Source organism: Mastigoproctus giganteus, chromosome 8 (genome assembly GCF_048544385.1).
Source record: "Mastigoproctus giganteus isolate SK-2022 chromosome 8, ASM4854438v1, whole genome shotgun sequence".
Taxonomy (NCBI): domain Eukaryota; kingdom Metazoa; phylum Arthropoda; class Arachnida; order Uropygi; family Thelyphonidae; genus Mastigoproctus; species Mastigoproctus giganteus.
Window position 1 is genome coordinate 226,959,888 of NC_143582.1, and position 20,241 is coordinate 226,980,128.

At 39.4% G+C, this 20,241-nt stretch overlaps 1 long non-coding RNA gene across 4 annotated transcripts in view; it reads left to right on the forward strand.

Annotated features, from left to right (window-relative positions):
- The window catches only part of LOC150082381 (uncharacterized), a 255,841-nt gene that overhangs the window by 215,116 nt on the left and 20,484 nt on the right, over window positions 1-20,241 (forward strand). For 3 of the 4 annotated variants that reach the window (XR_016547322.1, XR_016547320.1, XR_016547321.1), the window contains one exon: window positions 81-255. The exons of the other annotated variant lie outside the window; for it this stretch is intronic. This is a non-coding gene — a long non-coding RNA (uncharacterized LOC150082381). The remainder of the gene's footprint in view (window positions 1-80; window positions 256-20,241) is intronic. 4 annotated transcript variants of the gene reach the window in all.

The following is a 20,241-nucleotide window of genomic DNA, read 5'->3' on the forward strand; positions in this document are numbered from 1 at the left end:
GTATAAATAAAAAAAATTGTTAATATTATTTTTCGTGCTATTTATTTAATTTAGAAATTTTTTCTTCTATGACTACGTAGGTGTGCCGCGAAACTTTTCTTCTTTGGAAAATGCGCCACGAGAGTAAAAAGATTGAGAAACACCGAGCTAGTGTATAATCTTGCTACCTCTACTCTGCCAGAAAGTGACTGGAGGGAGTCCGAGTAGTGTGTATGCGGGGAGCATTGTCGAGTCCACGTTATGTCAAGGATCTGGGTACGTTCTTACCATGTGTACGCCCTATCCAAAAATTTCATTACTTCATACAGCATGTCCCATTCACTTTTTCTTACTATTGAATACACCATGAATTGTCAAACTAATAGAGCAAGCTTATCAGCGAAAAGTTCTAAACCTCCCAAGCACTTCCTAATTCATTTCACAAATATACGTGGTCTCAATTCTAATCTCAACGATGTCCATTTTCACTTGCAGTCTTCCAAACCCCATGTACTTTTTCTGACAGAATCTCAGTTATCGGTTGATTCAACTACTGCTCATCTCAGATGCCCAAATTATTCACTGTATGATTCCTTTCGCCTCAGAGGTGGTACTTGTCTTTCAATATGGCCTTAGAGCAATATGGCCTTAGTTGCTAATGCTCCTAAAAAAACCAAACAACAACAACTTCCTCTCTTTGCAACTTGACTTTCTCCAGTCCAACTTTCCTAACAGTGAGGTAATTTTCCTTGGTGATTTTAATGTTCACAACTCCAGCTGGCTTTATTTTTCTAGTCACCGACCCAGTGGTCAAGATGCTGAGCCTTTCGCAATTACTAATGACGTTGCACAGATTGTTCATTTACCTACAAGAATACCGGACAATCCTAATCATACAGCCAATACGCTTGATCTTTTTCTCACAAACAACCCTTCTAAGTACACGGTCGAAGCGAGAGGTGCTTTAGGCACTTTGTAAGATGTAAAATATTACAAGTAAATATTTTATACAAAAGTGAGATTTATTAAAAGTAAAGCTTATGATATAGTGTTATACAGGGGGGTTTTATACTTCTTACTTATTATTATTTTTGTTCGGACTTCTCTGGACAACACATCTGTATGGCAGGACGTTTTTCTTCCTTAATCATTTGTTCTCTCATAACCCCAGTATACTCATGTGACTGTCTAGTGGTTTTTTATATTAGGACAATGGTCTCGGCCCTCGGTAACCCTACCCAGTGGAAGGGAATAGGAACTGCAGCTTCGACCTGGGCGCTGTGTTAATACTCAAACCCTTTCCAGTTTTAGTCAGGAATTTTGAGCACCGCAATAAAAAGTAATAAAAAGTTCTTCTATATATAATTCTTTACTCACTCATTCGTGTGAATGGAGAATAGGCCTGAGGCATATGTTTAAAACAAAAATATAGTTTAATGCAATCTACTATAGAATCAATACATGTATAGTAACTACTGCCCTAGTGGCAATGACAAGCAAATCCTAAATCATTTGGTTACAATAGTATAAACTGATTTTATGGAAGTATTTAAAAGCTCCTAGCATTATTGATACTTTGGAAATTAATGGGCTCTTCACATAGGTGTTCTTCGTGTGGATACTTCATCTCAGGCAAGAACTGGCATGTGACATAATAGTTATACAAACGTGATGGGTGTCAATACTAAAAATACCGCACTATTTAGGATAGCATGCTTAAGATACATCATTTACCTATTGTTAATTTGTGAAACTGACAATCTAAGTGATGCGCTATTTAAGATAGCAGTATTAAGACATTTTACAATTTATCAATGCTAACATAATTAATTATATTATTGAGGAGTAAGGTTTATGCATAGCTGTGGGATAACTTACCTAAGTAAGGATGACTCATTCTACGGGGGGCGGAACTCGGCGAGGGGATTCTGTGCTTTCGCAGTCTTCCTTCGGGTTCTGCTATCTTCGCTCGCTCATTCTGTATCTTCTTGCGCTGTTCTTCAAGCTTCTCTCTGTACAGTCATTCTGTAACGTAATTCCCGTTTCCAAAAACTTACTGTATTTTCTCACTCTCTCTCATACAGACTAACTAACCGACTGCTTCTACCAAAAACCACCACAAAACCACTGTCGTCTCTCCCGCTCTGTCGTCCACCGGGTATATCCTTCCTTATCGCGTGAACTTTCACCTCCTCCTCCTCAGAGCTTGGTCAAGGGTGGGACACTTTACTCACGTGGTTGACAACGGACAGCTGAACAGTGTTTGTCAGAGAGCGAAAGTTCGTATTTTCCTGGACTTGTGAACTTACTTCTGCGTGTAGCGACCGTTATCTTGAGCTAAGAAAAATAATGGCAAGGGGAATTTGTAACTGTGGAAGCAACTGGGTCGGATAAGAGTCACTAGCGAATTTTAACCATCCTATATTTGTCAGGAAACTGATAGTGGTTAGTCATGCTAGACTAGTATTTATATTTTCTGCTGAAACAGCCAAAATAACTCTTTAGCAAGATGGGGCACAGCAAAGGGGGAAATTCATGGGAAATATCTGTAAATTAATAAGAAAAATGTGGGCATTTTACACTCCTCGCCACTACCGCTGAGAATTTCAGTCTAGGTACACAACTAAGACTGAAATTCTCGACGTCCTTACTGGGCTTTGACTTTTTGTCGGGGGGGCAACATAAACATTCCTCCTCTTACAGTGTAAAAAAACTTAATTACTAACATATTATCTAGATATAATAAACTAAAATAGAAGACAAACAAAACAAAGCGTATAGCACTTAGTTCACTGTGTGAACTTAATGTATTCACACTTCTCAATGCTGTTCCCTCTCCACATGGAGGCCATTGTCTGCACTTGTCTATTGAGAAATTGTTTTTTTTTTTTTTTTTTTCACCACTAAAGTCCGTGGTTCAGTTAACAGTTTCCCTGGTTTAAATAAGTGAACATTTTGAAGCACAACAGAAAACAGATCTGAACTTCCAGGCTGAGGTTGTCAGGCAGTAAAAGAAAAGTTCTTCTGTAGTCCATGATTCGGTGAGGTTATTCTTCAGCAGGCTGGAGACACACAAAAGGAGCTTATCCCTCCAAGGAATGTTCTGGGCACTGCTTTTGTTCATAGTCCTTACTTGGCTCACAGGCACGACATAAAACATAAACAATCACACAATTAGTAACTGTCCTCAGGTCATGGACACAAAGCATCTGAAGTTAATTAACAAGTACATTGTAATTGTATACATGTAACTAAACATCACTATAATATAAACATGAACTAATAACTAAAATGGATCATTGCAACATACATAAAAGAAATATCATATATGTAAGGTTGTGCAAGAATACTAAAGTTAGGTCTATTTTTGACTATTGTAGACATTAGCAGTATCCTTACACAGAAATGAATGGAATTGCAATCTCTTCTGTCTCCACGCTTCATGTTTTTTTTTTTTCTTATGTTTGGTCTAGTCTTCCTTGGCTGTTACCACACGGCCTGGTGGTAAACCACTTTCACTATTCAGTTCTCAGGAAGAGCTTTTCTTGCCTTTACTAGGCCGATGAATTCCAGCCACTGGGTGCAAAGGTTCACTGTGCGGACTGCACAGTGGTCCGCCGGGTGGTTCCAGGGACAATGAAAGGGATTGTTTCTTGCATCAGGCAAGAATTCTGGATTGGGACAGGAGAAGACTTTAACATCCACCACAGTCCGGAAGGGAAGGGTCTTTTCCAGGCTTCGTGCCTTTCTTTCTCCTATAGCTATCACTGTTTGGTATGGCTTTGTAAGGATGCTTAACCATGATCCGAAATGCCGAGACGCAAATGCTCCTGCCTTTGGGGTTGATGCAATATACTGATGGTCCCAACTTACTAGGGCAATCTCCTCTACTTTGAGTGCACTTTCTTGGTTCCTGGCAAAGAGAAAATCAATGACGATCCACTTCGAGAAAGGAGGAAGTGATCCAAGGGGGCGTGTCGTAGGTGGCCGGGGAAGGGCAGGTGTGCTCCAGGTCGGGTGGAAAAGGCGTTCCACCATCCCAAGTCCACGTTTAGAAACCTGCACCTCACCTTTCCAATTTAGGAAACTTTTCATGCCATGGCTCTCATATTGGCAGGGAAAATGCATTTTCAGGGCTGCTTTGAGTTTCCTCCTCATGGGTTGAGTCCGCCTTACTTCTTTTTGTTTCTGCTCTCGCTGGGCAAGCTGCTGTGGGGTTAGAATCAGCTCAGCTCTGGAGGACTCCTGACAAGGACTTATGGGTTGATTAGGCGCTGGGATCTCCATTTTTGTGGGGGTCGCACTCTGTGTCCAACGTAAAGGTGCTAGAAGGAAGATCAGCATTCTAGCGATGAGGCATCATATAGACTTGTGAAACACCACCATCGTGACTATGAGCAAGGGGGAGATTAAATAAAACTAGTTAGTGAAGAAATACTTTTATTCCTGCTTTCCTTCCATTCCTCTCTTCTATACTAAAGATTCGCTCCACTTAAACATGCCATGCATGGAAAAATAATAAGATCCTCATCAGAAAAAAAAAATCTTAGAAATCGTTCTCTTATTTTGAAAATAGCCCTTGATTCTCCTGATTAGCACAATGTTTCATTTATCAGCAGTCTGGATATTTGAAGGCACGAACATGAGTACACTACTTCAGCAATCTTGTTTCTGTTTTTTTTTTTTTTTTAAAATAGTCAATATTACCTATGTGTTTGTTCTGTATTGACCTTCTTACATTAATGCAATATCACTTACTCCCTACTTTCATACCTGATGAAGTTCTCATTAGTAGGTAAACTTTATTCAAAGAAATGATTGATGGAATTAGAATTCTGATTAATATTGCTTTGAGGATTTCTTTCCACAGTGAAGTTTTTTTTTTTTCTTTTTTTTTCAAATATTATTTATATAGATATGTAGTACAAGAAGATGGATCCCAAGTCTAGATCTTGAAGTTCAGAAGTTAACCTCCTATTCACTTACATTTTTTTTTTTTCTCTTCTGGAAAATGATAAAAACAACTAGTAACTGGGTGGAACCAGCCGTTCCCAGGACAATTGCTTCACCTTGTCCCCAAAAGAAAAAGACCAAATATGATTTTTTTTTTTTTTTGAATCCATATGCTTGAACTTAAATTTTTGCTATGCAGTCAGAGAGAGAAAACACAAAGGGACTAGGGGCTTACTGGCCATGCCCTAGACTAAATGCATCCTTCCTCTCTGCATTATTTTATAAACTCCAGATATGTTTGTGTGAGAAGTATTTCCTTTAATGGTATTAGCTCAATGATTGTAGAATTCTGGTACTAAATCACTGGTTTTTTTTTTCTCAAGATTCATTAAAGTGATTCGTGCTTCTGCGTGAGATTTATAAAGATAAAATGAATTCTATTGTCCTACTTGTGCCATTTCATAACCTGTACTTGTTTAGCCAACCATTTATCCGGCTGGTGATAAAACATATTGCCAGAATCCAACGAAACTGATCAATTTCTTCACCTCTGTGGTCATTCATGTTCTTTGATCCTTTTCTTACCATAACTTCGCTTATCTCCTCTCTCTCTTTTTTTTTTCCACAATAGTACAGGAAGGTGATCTTCTCATCTAAAATCTTGATCTCCTGATGTCATAAATTTTTTTTTGTACTGGTAAAGTGATATGCAAATTGAAAAGAAACCTTTTCTCAATGGTCCTACCACAGTTTAAGCAGAAATGCAAATTAAATTCCCAATCATTCCTCACTCTCTCCTCAAAAAAAAGGACTCATGCTTGCTCTTCAGATCTGCTCCTCTAGTTCTCAGTATTCTCTGTTCCTTTCATCACATGTATCATTATGCAGGGGATGTGTATACATGTGTATATCCCTTCCTCCTTCTCCGATTTAGCTATTAGATACAGATTCGGAATCGAACCTTTTGTACATTGAATGCCTTACCAGAATGCTAAAAAATTTTTCTCTTTTTTTTTTTTTTCATATCTTCTCTCCTGTGTTTCCACCTGTGCTATTTACACTTCTCAATCCTTTTTCCCGCTTCCACTTTCTGTCACCAATCTTATTATTATTATTTTTTTGAATTTACTGGTACTGGTTCTGAAACTGGTCGTTCGGTGTACACAACTGTCTTGCCAAAGCATTCACTTTGCTAGTAACTGTAATTATGGCTTGTTTCCCCTTGAAATCGATACACTTCGCTATCCTCACTTTAGTCTCTCCAGGCATCTCTCAGAATACCTGCCAGATCAGAACTACTGCCATCGCTTGGTCGAAGGTATCTCTCAGCAAGATGTGGACCCAATATCCACTGAACTGCTCTTTCTATCCTATCTGGTGGCTCGCTTTGGCTTGTGTTTGCTTGAGTGTTGTTACTCTGATCTGGGGTGACACCTCTTTCTGCTTCAGCTACATTGCTGGGAGTGTCAACCACTGTATCTGCTCTTTCCACTGAAGCTGTCTCTGGCACTAGTTCCTCTACTTGCGACTGGGACACCACAATTTCCTCTGGTGGGGCATGAGTTACTCGGTCGCGACTACGTAAATTATATCCGTGGGTCTGAGTAGGTGCTTGCACAGCTCCCTCAGGTCTCACTGAATGCTCTGTCCTTGGTTGGCCCTCCTGATTTCTTGGTGGGAGGGATGACAACGGGATTGATATGGGTAAGCTGGTCGGCCTGGTCATTGTTGGACGGGGAATTATAGGTGGGATAAGATCACAATCCTCCACTAAAGGTTCATCAAAGATCCATGTCTCTTTGGGCACTGATGTGGGGCTTGTATGGTCTGGTGAATTGCTATCTTCTAATTCCTCTGATTCCTCTACTCTCAGTTCGGGAAACACTTTCCTGTCAATAACCTTTGTCAGTCTGTCCACGTGCACAATTTGTTTATCTTTAGGGTTATACAGGTGCTGTATTTCATAATTCACTAATGATGGCTGACTGATCACACGGTAGGGACCTGTGCTCAAACGCGCCAATTTCTTTGTAGTGCCCGGTTTTATCTTAGGGGTAAAAAGATAAACAAGGCTTCCTACACGGATGTTTTTGTCCACTGCAACAGATGCTCTACGATCCTCTTGTCTCCGCACTGCCTCTTCCAAGTGTTGGGAGACGATTTCATAGGATCTGCGAAGGCGTGCACACAATAGTTCTGCATAGTTTTCCAAAGACGCATATGAATGTCTCTCTTTGGAATGCCATAAGTCAGAAGGCAACACCAAATCTCTGCCATACATTAAAAAGTTTGGCGATTCCTGTGTGGAACTATGAGTTGCCGCATGGTATGCAGTGATTGCTAGTGGGGCCATGACATCCCAGTCCGTTTGAGACTCATTCACCACATGAGACAGGATGTTTGCCAAGGTGCGGTTTAAGCGCTCGACCTTTGCATTGGCCTGGGGGTGGAAGGGGGTCGTATGAAGCTGATGAATATCTAGCTTTTTACACACCTGTCGTAACAGTGATGACATGAAGTTAGTGCCCTGATCTGTTAGGATGTATTTAGGAATCCCATGTCTCGAGATCACATTGTTTATGAAAGCTGTGGCCACTTCCTCAGCTTTCTGGGTATGCAGTGGGATTACTTCTGCGTAATGCGTAAAATTGTCTATTGCCATCAGTAAATATTTGTGTCCTTTCCAAGTCATTGGAAGGGGTCCCAAAATGTCCAAGGACACTCGGACCCAAGGTGAGTTCTCATTAGGAACTCTCATCAGGGCTGCTTTTGCCTTAGGGTTATACCCTCTACGCTCTAAACATGAGGGACAAGACTCCACATAATTCTTGACGTCGCCAAAAAGGCCTAGCCAGAAAAAATGTTTTCTGACCTTCTCTAACGTCTTGTGTACGGCCAGGTGGCCCCCGCTGAGAAAACCGTCATGACAGGACTTCAACACTTCTGCTTTCAAGCTGGTTGGAACTACTAACTGTTCACAGGGCTCTGAGCGAGTAGCTCCATGGTCAGGTAAAGTGTAGTGATACAGTATTCTGTCCTCGCTCAGATAGAAGGAATCTGGGATTTTACTTGTTGCCTGTAGTGCTCCTTCTAATTGCTCAATTAACCCCTGCAAATTAGGGTCCTCTCTTTGGAGATTCCTAATCAAAGTTCTGGTTTGTTTTTGCGGCATGATCAGTGACTCTATGGTGGGATTTGCTGCTATAGGAGCAACTAATTCAGCAGTTTTGGATTTCTTAAGCCCCTTTTGTCTTTCCTCTTCCTCTAACACTGGCCTTGAAAGGAAATCGGCATTTGAGTGAAGTCGACCCGGCCTGTATACGATTTTGAAATTGTATTCTTGTAGAAGCATGCTCCAGCGAGCTAATCTAGGGGATGGATTCTTTAAGTGAAGAAGATAACTCAATGGTTGGTGGTCTGTTATTAGTGTGAAGCTGGAGGCTATTAAGAATGGTCTGAACTGTGATACCGCAAAGACTATTGCCAAAGCTTCCTTTTCTGTGGTACTATACATGGTCTCTGCTTTCTTTAGTAGTCTGGAGGCGTAAGCGATTGGCTGTCTTTGATTTTCGTCAACTTGTTGCTCTAGCACAGCCGAGATTGCATAATTAGATGCGTCAGAGGACACAAAAAACGGTTTAGAAAAGTCCGGGTAAATTAATAGGGGTGGTGTGGTCAAAGCGACCTTCAGCTTGTCGAAGGCCTCTTGGGCGACACTGTTCCAGGAAAAGGGGGTGTTCTTTTTTGTAAGTTGGGTTAGCGGCCTGACTATCTCTGCGTACTCTGGGACAAACTTTCTGTAAAATCCTGTCATCCCAAGAAACGATCGCACTTGCTTCATTGTTCTTGGCTCTCAACACTCTCGAACGGCATTCACGTTGGCTGGATCAGGACGGACACCGTCCTTATCAATGAGATGACCTAAGTATTTTATTTGCTGTTTTAGGAACTCACACTTCTTCGGTTTCAGCTTCAGATCGTACTTTCTCAGGCGCTGGAAAACTTTCTCAAGCCTCGAAAGGTGTGAGGACCAAGATTTCGACACTATGATAATGTCATCTAAGTAAGCGAAAATGGAATCTCGTAAATTTTCCAAGACAAGCCCCATTGCTCTCACGAAACTACACGGCGCATTTTTTAGCCCAAAAGGCATGCGTCGGTACTGTAGCAACGATTCCCCTGTAGTAAAAGCTGTCTTGTGGCGGTCCGCAGGGTGCACTTCAATCTGGTGGAATCCGGCTTCGAGGTCCAAAGAGCTGAAGTAGCGCGCGCCTCCCAGAAGTTCAAGTATCTCACTCATGGAAGGGATCGGGTACGCGTCGGAGATCGTCTTGGCGTTAAGTTTCCTAAAATCAATACATAACCTGTATCCCCCACCTCGCTTCTTCACCAGGACGATGGGCGCGGCATACGGAGAGCAGCTGGGTTCAATAATGTTTGAATCTAGAAGTTCTTGGACCTGGTTGCGAATCTCATCCTTTAGTAAAAAGGGGGTTCTATAAGCATTCTGTCTAACAGGAATGTTGTCTGTCAATTTAATTCTGTGTTGGATAACTTTTGAGTTGCCAAGTTGGGCTGGTGATTTGGCAAACACATCCCGGTATTTGCGTAACAGGTCAGGTCTGATAATTGGTGTCTTTGATCGGCAGTCAGGTGATCAAGCTTAAAGTCCTCTAGGGTCACTGGAGAAACTTCCCTTTTGCCTCTCTCCTGGCTCTTAGGGTTTATTGATTGAGGATTCAGGTGTTCCAGACTCGCAATGCCCATGCCTTTTGGAAGATGCAGTGGTTCCGCTGTTAAATTGGCAACGAGCACTGATATTTTCCCACTTTCGTCTACCTGGTCTAACGAATATTTCACTGCTAAATCATCCCGGCTTAAGTTTGAATTTGGCCCTGCTAATATTAGTTGTTTGGGAGGAGCAGCAAGCTGGTCACAAGATACTGTTACCACCTGTTCTGTGCTTGCTGGGAGCACATGTTTACATGTAAGCTTAGCAACTGTGGGTGTGGAATTCACCAATTGTTGCCGAATATCCTCTTCCCTCAGGCAAATCCCTAATGGAACTGATCGTATGATCCCTTTACCTAAGTCTAGGCTGAATGAAAACTTCCTTAATATGTTCAAACCGAGGATGATGTTATATTTGCCATTAAAATTTTTTGAAGTTACCAAAACTTTCTCCCTAAAAGTTGCATTACCTAATTTAATATTGACAGTTACTGTAGTGTGTATAGGCACAATATTTCCCGAAACTCCGGTTACAGTTAATTCTGGAGGTCTGAAATCTAACGATTCATCATTTTTAATTTTATTAAATAAATCTGCACTCATTAAACTAACGCTAGCACCCATGTCCAAAAGAAATCTAGTTTTAATGTTTTGTACAGATCCCAATACCACAGGTAATTTAGTATTATTCTCCAGAATGTAAATGCCATGTTGTGTTCTGATGTCCCGGACTTCTGGCTTACTAACTTTACTAAAGTTAGGGGTTGGCAAAACAGTTTTATCACATCGTGGATCCTTCCTACTAAGTTTAGAACCCCTTTTTAGTCATAAATTTCTATCTCTATCTCGCCTGTAGCTTCCAGTATTTGTATAATTATTTTGTCTGCCCTGAAATGTTTTTGGCCGAATTTGCCCCTGAATATGCTCATTCCTATATGTTCCTCTCCTTATCCTAGAATAAGAGTCTATATTACTCCTATTATGATCATCATAATACATTCTATTGGCGACTTGATCTCGATTTTCATTAAAATTACAATATCGATTGTTAGCATAGGACGTCCTAACTTTTGGAGATGCAGTGTACATGTCCGTTTCGTAATTCGTGCACGGGCGGCTGCGGAACAGTTGGGTTGATGGAAGCTCGGACGGCCGTCAAAAATGCGTCTTTCCCTTCGTTCGCGATTGTTTACCATATTTCTGGCTGCCTGCTGCCGGCCGTAGTATGGCAAGATTATGCGTCTTTCCGGGTGGTCAACGACCTCTGGTCTGAAGGTCACGTTAGCGTCGGTTAGCGGATCTACTGCGCTGTCTGAGTGGAGGTAGGTAGCGCCTAATGCTGCCTGACCGTGGGGAGGGGAAAATTTTCCCACCTTCATAGTTTGCATCTGCTGACTCAGGGCGGCTATCTGTGTCTCTAAATTGTTGATTGTTGCGTGATTTACTGATAATGAACTTAACGATTGTTGTAAGTTGCGTATTTGATCTTGAATGGGTTCGGGATTGTTTTCCTGTCGCTCCCATTCACTCTCGTCCCTTGCAGAATTATTAATAACATGTAAAGGGACAGTTTTTGTGTGAGTAAGCTGGTCATTAATTTCCTCTCTTTTCGAAATCTCAATTGCCTGTGAAAATGTTAAAGGATTGTGTGTGAGCACCATTTTTCTAATTTTTCCAGATATGCCCCTAAGGAATTGGGCCAGCATTGCCTGGTCTAAAATGTTTAATACTTCAGGTGTCTCTCCCTGAATTTTGAAAGCTGCCCTTGCCAAATTCCTCACGCGCGCGCTATAACTCGCAATGGTTTCCGAAGGTGCTTGCACAGCACTGGCGAACTGCTGAAGGGAGGTGATAATTGGTTCCCTTTTTTCGAACTGAGCCAAAAAAGCATTTTTAAATATGTTGTTAATTCTTTTCCCCGCGTAATTCAAAGGATTGGGCTAAAAATTCCGCTGCCGAAGCGCGAAGTTTAGATTTCGAGACTGCCAAAAGTTCTCTGTGTCCCCAGAGTGCTAATTCTCCAACACTCTCCAAAGTTTCGAAAAACAATTGGACTGAAGGGCCTTCATCATTTTTGCCAAAGAATAATGGCACAAGACTTAAAAATCCTGCGATATTCCCTGAATGCGGTCTGTCTGGTTCTGGGGTGGGTGGTGGCTGTTGTGTTTGAGGTAGGGGGGGATGATGTTCCTGTTGTTTGAGGAATCTGATCCTCCATTTTTTAATTTACTAGGAATTTGGAAGTTTAATTGCTAATTTTGGGCCCCTGTCTTCCAAAATAATGTGACTTACCTGTTGCTGAAACAAAATTATGATGTTAGTAATCACTTATTTAAAACAAGAGTGTGTTATAGCATGTAGTCATTTGTTTATTAAATCTAATTATAAGAATAGCAATAATTTATTAATTTGTGTAGATGTCCTGTGTTGTTGCAAAGGAGTAATGCCTCCTACCTATTCTCTTAAAGCACGAAATCAACAATCTTACTACTTATCAGTAATCCGTTTAGATTCTTTCTCTTTGCGACTTCTTCTTCTGTGTAGACAGTTTTTCATCCCGCAAAATATTTAATCCTGGACACAATTGGCACCAGTGTTATACAGGCGGGTTTTATACTTCTTACTTATTATTATTTTTGTTCGGACTTCTCTGGACAACACATCTGTATGGCAGGACGTTTTTCTTCCTTAATCATTTGTTCTCTCATAACCCCAGTATACTCATGTGACTGTCTAGTGGTTTTTTATATTAGGACAATGGTCTCGGCCCTCGGTAACCCTACCCAGTGGAAGGGAATAGGAACTTCAGCTTCGACCTGGGCGCTGTGTTAATACTCAAACCCTTTCCAGTTTTAGTCAGGAATTTTGAGCACCGCAATAAAAAGTTCTTCTATATATAATTCTTTACTCACTCATTCGTGTGAATGGAGAATAGGCCTGAGGCATATGTTTAAAACAAAAATATAGTTTAATGCAATCTACTATAGAATCAATACATGTATAGTAACTACTGCCCTAGTGGCAATGACAAGCAAATCCTAAATCATTTGGTTACAATAGTATAAACTGATTTTATGGAAGTATTTAAAAGCTCCTAGCATTATTGATACTTTGGAAATTAATGGGCTCTTCACATAGGTGTTCTTCGTGTGGATACTTCATCTCAGGCAAGAACTGGCATGTGACATAATAGTTATACAAACGTGATGGGTGTCAATACTAAAAATACCGCACTATTTAGGATAGCATGCTTAAGATACATCATTTACCTATTGTTAATTTGTGAAACTGACAATCTAAGTGATGCGCTATTTAAGATAGCAGTATTAAGACATTTTACAATTTATCAATGCTAACATAATTAATTATATTATTGAGGAGTAAGGTTTATGCATAGCTGTGGGATAACTTACCTAAGTAAGGATGACTCATTCTACGGGGGGCGGAACTCAGCGAGGGGATTCTGTGCTTTCGCAGTCTGCCTTCGGGTTCTGCTATCTTCGCTCGCTCATTCTGTATCTTCTTGCGCTGTTTTGAATTTCCCCTTTTGCTGTGCCGAAGGGGCGCAGCAAAAGGGGAAATTCATGTACAGTCATTCTGTAACGTAATTCCCGTTTCCAAAAACTTACTGTATTTTCTCACTCTCTCTCATACAGACTAACTAACCGACTGCTTCTACCAAAAACCACCACAAAACCACTGTCGTCTCTCCCGCTCTGTCGTCCACCGGGTATATCCTTCCTTATCGCGTGAACTTTCACCTCCTCCTCCTCAGAGCTTGGTCAAGGGTGGGACACTTTACTCACGTGGTTGACAACGGACAGCTGAACAGTGTTTGTCAGAGAGCGAAAGTTCGTATTTTCCTGGACTTGTGAACTTACTTCTGCGTGTAGCGACCGTTATCTTGAGCTAAGAAAAATAATGGCAAGGGGAATTTGTAACTGTGGAAGCAACTGGGTCTGATAAGAGTCACTAGCGAATTTTAACCATCCTATATTTGTCAGGAAACTGATAGTGGTTAGTCATGCTAGACTAGTATTTATATTTTCTGCTGAAACAGCCAAAATAACTCTTTAGCAAGAAGGGGCACAGCAAAAGGGGAAATTCATGGGAAATATCTGTAAATTAATAAGAAAAATGTGGGCATTTTACAATAGCAATATGGGGCAGCGAAACATTAACAGTCAGAAATATTACTAAGATAATGGGTCACTCGCAAGGGATTAAATTTAGACAAGCTCACAAGAGAGAGGGGTAAACAAAGAAATGACTAGCAGAAGGGGTGCCCCTCAGCTCCCAGCACGCGGGAAATAACACCATAACAACGGGACACAGGTAGCAGCTAGTGAGTATGTGAATAATTATGGCTCCTAAAGAACAGTACAGCAAAGGACTGAGTTTGTCTGGACATTCCTTTGATCGGTGACACCTGGAGACGAGACGGGTAGTAAAGACTTGACAAATGCTTTGATGAGATTTAAGACTGGCGTCTGGCTGTCGGTGATAGCAAGTTTTGGCATCTTAGGAAGTAAAGGTGTTAAGTGAAACAGAAAGATGGCGGCGAACTTCAAAGCAGCAGACTGCCTGGGAAAAGACTATTAATATTAAAATGGGAGGTTGAATCTAGCGAAGATGGGCATAGCATGGGAAACCCACACTAGCGAATAGTTGAGATGTAAATTTAAATATTGAAGTAAGAGTGGTTAAATTTCTGAGCGAAGGTGGGCCAACACAAAAGGGCGGTACACAAATTCGGAAAACAAAACGAGAGCGCACTCAGCCAAGAAAAAGACATGACAGTTGAGATTTTGTCGGTGTTAGTGGGAATGGGTTAAAAGAGACACACAGTTGAGTTTTTTCGTCGGTGTAAGTAAAAATGGGTAAGTAAGACAAGAATTGAGTTTTGTTGGTGTTTTTAATGTGAGTTAGAAAATATGACAGTTGAGATTTTTGTCGGTGTTTGTGGAAATGGGTTAAAATAGTCACAGAGTTGAGTTTTATGTGTGTGTTTATGCAGATGAGTTAAAAGGCACACAGTTCAGATTTTGTTAGTGTTTGGTGAAAATGGGTTAAAAAGAACACAAAGTTGAGTTTATGTGGGTGTTTATGGAAATGAGTTATAAACACTGAGTTGAGCTGCTTTTGTTGGTGTTTTGTGAAGATGAGTTAGGAAAGACAGAGTTGAGTTTTTGACAATGTTAGTGGGAAAATTGAGTAATAAGTTGTGTAGGGTTATATAAGTCCTGTCCTGTCCTGTCAGCCAGTTGGGAAAGATCTGACAAAGTTAAGATGGATTAGTGAAGGGTTAGATAAGTTTAAGTGCAGTCAGTAAGTTAAGAAAAGTTAGTGGAGTTTCATAATAGAAGAGAACAGTCGAGTAGTCCGTAGTTGGAAGGCAAGGGTAGTGACCCGTATGCAAACGAGCGCTGTGAAATATTTCTTACTTTAATAAGAAGTTTTTAAAAGGTGGAGCGAGGGTGGCACCCTATGAGTTTTCTCCTTGTGGATGAGCTGTAAAAAGTGGAGTGGAGAAGGAGTTAGTGAGAGATGCCCTGTGAGTTTTCTTCTTGTAAATAAGTTTTAATAAGGTGGAGAGAGAAGGAGCGAAATCCGCAAAATTAGTAGCTCGAGAGAAGGAGCGAAAACGCGGAATTAGTAGCTTGATGAGTAGGAAGGTAGAGAAAGTGGCCAGTGTGAAAATAAGTAGTGTCAGGAGAAAAATAACCCTAGTCCATCATCTGAAGGCAGTGATAAAGGCAAGGCGCAGATAAGTGAACTGAGAAGGTAAAGTTGTAATCACTAGTCCGCCAGAATAGCTGAACCGAAGGTTAAGTAGCAGTATCGAAGACGAGTCCATAAATTCCTAAGAGACACAGTGATGCCCTATCCAGACCTCGACTACAGCCAATGAAAAAACTAGAAGTCTTGAGATGAATGTCCTTGGCAAACGATGATGCCATTGCCAGACAAGGAACTGAAGGCCCCAAAACGGAGAAGCCCGATTCGTAAAATTAAGTAAGTGACTAGTTATAAGGTATTCTCACTTACATATAACGGACTGTAGGAACTCTAATGTCAGATTAGTAGAAGTTTAGAAAGAGCTTAAGAGAAGGATGTACAAAAATATAAATATATATATACATAAATATAGAGAAAAATCAGATATGGGTTTTGATTAATGTGGTTGTTGTTATTTGGAGCGTTAGCAACTAAGGCCATAATTGCTCCGGGGATATGCGGTGATCATTCCCTGACCTTTCCGCCTCCTCTGTATTTGGTGGGCACTGGCTCGAACGCTGGTCTAATTAAGAAGCGCGTGTTATTCACTGAAGCTCCTGGCTACGGAGGCGCCGCTTTGATTAATGTATAATTAGACATATGTAGAAAGGCAAAGGGGAGAAATTAGATATTTGTTATTAGTTATTGTTTAACATATAGGTATGATATATTTTGGAAGGGAAGGGTAGAGAAATACAGAGAAAGAAATAGCCGTATGAATGTAGCTAACCCTTTGGACCAGCATTAGTCCAGAAATTGATGTCAAATGTACTATCTGTCTTGATTAGAGAAAGTTTGTGATATCATTTTAATTAATGCCCCCAAGATAAAAAAGGGGGCATTAATTAAAACGGAAGTTAAGAGTGAAATTCCTATATCAATTTATAAGGTAAGAATTTGATTTACATAGGAGAAAGGGTGTTACCTAATCCTCTTAAGTAATTATTGTTCATGTGTGAAGAAGAAGCTATAGCCAAGTTTTTGTAAAGATATTAAGTTTGTCGTGTAGAAAGAATATAACCCTTCTAGTGTAAACCCAATGTATAATTTGCATACATATCTGATGCTACATAGGCAAATTTGAATAATACTAGTATGTGCTTGAGTTTGATAATTTTTTCATGTTGTGTATATATATATATGTAAATAAACTATGTTATGTTATGAATTAACGTGTGCTTTTGTCATTCTTGAACATTCAGCCTTTCTGAAGGGAATTATACGTAATTGAGAAGTTCCCTTGAATCGGGAATTCTCCTGTGAAGTCTAAGTCAGATGTGTAAGTGGGGGTATAGAAAAAAAGGTCTATATAAATAAAAGGGAACAAAACAAGAATATTAAACAAGGATATTTAATTAATCATTAAAAAAAGAACTAAAGTAAAGACCTTTATTCCCCCCCACACACACACAATTTCAAATCACAACTTGGTGACTGTCTCTTCTCCAATGGAACATTTTTTTTAAAGCTATTCCGAACCTCGTGTTGTTTGGCAAAATGGGATGACCTGCGAAATGTTGCATATCGTAATTGGCTTGTTTCTAATTCTTCAGTTTCATTTTCTGCCTACACCAAAGCTGGCAACAATTGTAAAGCAGTTATTAATCAGTCCAAACTATAGTTTGAACAGGCTTAGAGCAGAAAACTTGCTTCTTGCCTATTTCCAACCCAAGCATGGTACTAGGTACTATAGGTTTTAATACCTCTTGTGTTTGGGGTTTACATTAAAAAAAAAGAAATTAACTCACTCGAAAACAGCGAAAATGTACGATCTCATACCATTTTATGAAATTATGACCTCCAGAAACTACGCAAAATCCTTTTGATAATATCAGGAGTTATAGCATTCGTTTGAATTTCGCGCCTCATCTCCGTGCCGCTGGCTAAAAGAAATCAAGCTTAAGTCATTAAAGTTACCAATGTGATCCAAGGAGAATCCAAGGAGAAAATAAAAATGTAAGAAACTTTCTTGGAAAACAAACAGTTGAGCATAATTACTTGCGAACAATATTTTGCATCGGCCTGTTAAATTTTGCTTTACAACTTTTCGTAATTGTTGTACGAAAGAATTGTTTTTGAATATGAATTGTATCTACTAACAAAAAATCAAAGAAATTCATCTATTGGAAACCGCAGTGGAAACGGAAGGAAAAAAAACCAAAAAAAAAAAACCTGATCACTACAATGCGTATTTCATAAAAAAAAAGTTTGCTTTATTGTAATTGTTTTTAGAGAACTATATCGGAACATCAGTTGCATGGATGTATATTTGGTCTAACGAAATTTCAAGAAAAGATTTCTGTTCATAGCTGCGTTATAAACTTCGAAAACTGTCGAAGGAATTTCGCATGCATCTCACACGGTGTGCAAACGAAAAGAAAATAAAAAAATATGCTACGAAAATTGTTGCTGAATACTTCGATATTTTCTTGACATGCATTTGATACCATCAAAAAATTTCGAGGGCGATAATTGAATTTTCATTATCACACACAGCTGGAAAATTCGCCATTATGTGTCATATGTTTGTATGTCTGAATTACATTCTGAGCTGAAAATGTAATTTCACTTGTCTTGCGCTCTCAGAGTAGCTGGTTACCGAATTGAGGGAAACAGGGTTCATTTTCCTGGAATTTCCAGTTCCTTTCATTCAATTGGGGAAAAAAAAAAACTCCTTGGTGGAGGGAGTTCACCTTTCTAGTCCGACCCTAAGTGACAGAGAAAGAGATTAAAAAACCCTTTTGGGTGGGAGGGAAGGCCAGGAAACTGTCAGTCCAGAGCTCTTACTTTCAAAACAGATGGTGAAGTTCTAGTAAGGCAGTTTCATGGTAGGATGCCCAAGTTTGGTCCGATTTTTGTCCGGTGCGCATTTGATTAAAAAAACCCTTTGCTTTACTGTAATTGTTTTACGGAACAATATTTTGTATTCGATCTGTCCGTCAGCTTCATCCTTTGAAGCCGAATTTCTAAATAAGTCTGATTTTTGTCCGGTGCGCATTTCATAAAAAAAACCGAATTTGCTTTTTTTGTAATTGTTTTCCGGAACAATACTTTACAATGATCTCTTTGGAAATATTAGCCAGTGAACTGCATTATAAATTTCAAATATCACTGTATAGCTTGTCGTTGAATGCTTTTCCTTGTACAGATGTTTTTTTTTTTTTTGTGGACACTTTCTTCCAGTCAGTAAAATCATCAGTAGTCATCCTTTATTGTACCTAAAGTAATTCGTTATATTGGGGAGGCACAGTTTTTGCTCCTAATTGATGTAGCACTTTCGAATTTTGGGAAAGTCGATTATCTGAACACATTGAAAATTAGAAGGACAGTAAAACATTTGATAATTGGTACCATTGGTGGGCAGCATTCCGACAAACAAATTTTCTGTTGATATTCTGGGATGACCATATGGTCAGAGGAGGTCCCAAGATAGAGAGAGAATACAAGAAACAGCACAATATTTAGCAGTCACCGACTTGATTGTGTGAAATTGCACATCTGCTAAAAAACCACAGTAAAACAACAGAAATGATGAGGAGTAAATCTATTTTTCAGCATGGTTTATCTTTTTATTGCAGCAATTACGAAAAGCTGTAAAACAATGTCACAGAGCGATGCAAAATATTGTTCGCTAGTAATGATGCTCAACTGTTTGTTTTCCAAGAAAGTTGTTTACATTTTTATTTTCTCCTTGGATCACCTTGGTAACTTTAATAACTTAATTTTGATTTGTTTTAGCCAGCCACACCAAGATGATGCTCGAAATTGAAACGAATGCTGTAACTCGTAATATCAAAAGGATTTTGTGCATTTTTTGGAGGTCATAATTTCATATATTGATATGTGATCGTACGTTTTCGCTGTTTTCGCGTGAACTAATAGTTATTGCTGAAAATTAAAGAAGGGAAATCGAAGAATATAGTTCTGTCTTTGTATATTGAGTTTCAATTTTGTAAATTGAGTAGTTATTATGGAAGTGATTAGTTTTTTTTTTTTCAGGGGGTAAATTTTCAAGTTAGGTTTAATATTAGGGTTACTGGGGAAGTGGAAAAAAGGCAGGGTTTCTAGGCAAACCATTTCTTCTTTGCAAACAATATACCAAATTTCATTAAACACCCCAAGAGATATAGCACCTATTACACAGTGTACCAGGTTAAGGCTGTCTAACAAGTGATGTTATATGTACTGTGTAATCAGACTTATGTTTCATTATAGCAAAGGGTAGAAACTACCCTTACTCTGAAAGATTTTACCGATTAATATCACCATAACGCTTCCGGAAATTACTACAATTACTTTGATCTCTGATATTTATAACTACTCTGCGTAGAAAGAATAAAGGTGCTTGTAATTTAATACAAATTGCGAAACTGAAATAAATATTATTAAAATTGATTTTTAACATTTATTTTTCGTATTTCGCTTGCAGTTACTGTTAATACAAGAATCAAATACAGATCCTAAACAAAAATTTCTTTTTAAGTTCGCCCTTTAAATTCTTTCGTTACACCGCATATTGCTTTGGGTAATATGCGGTGTAACGATTAAAAATTTATAATTACTTCAAATATTAAAGAAAAAACCCATTCAAATTATATGATATCTTGTATAATCCGTTTAAAAATAAAGTGCAATAGATGTGATAAATACAGTACACCAATACACTTATAGATGCAAATGAAAATGTAATGATCGGGCGTCTTAACTCATTTAAAGTGATAAAGCGGAACGGATGTGATGCAGGGTTTACATTGTAACTTCCGGTTATCGGATAAATAAATGTATAGGTGGAGCCACTTG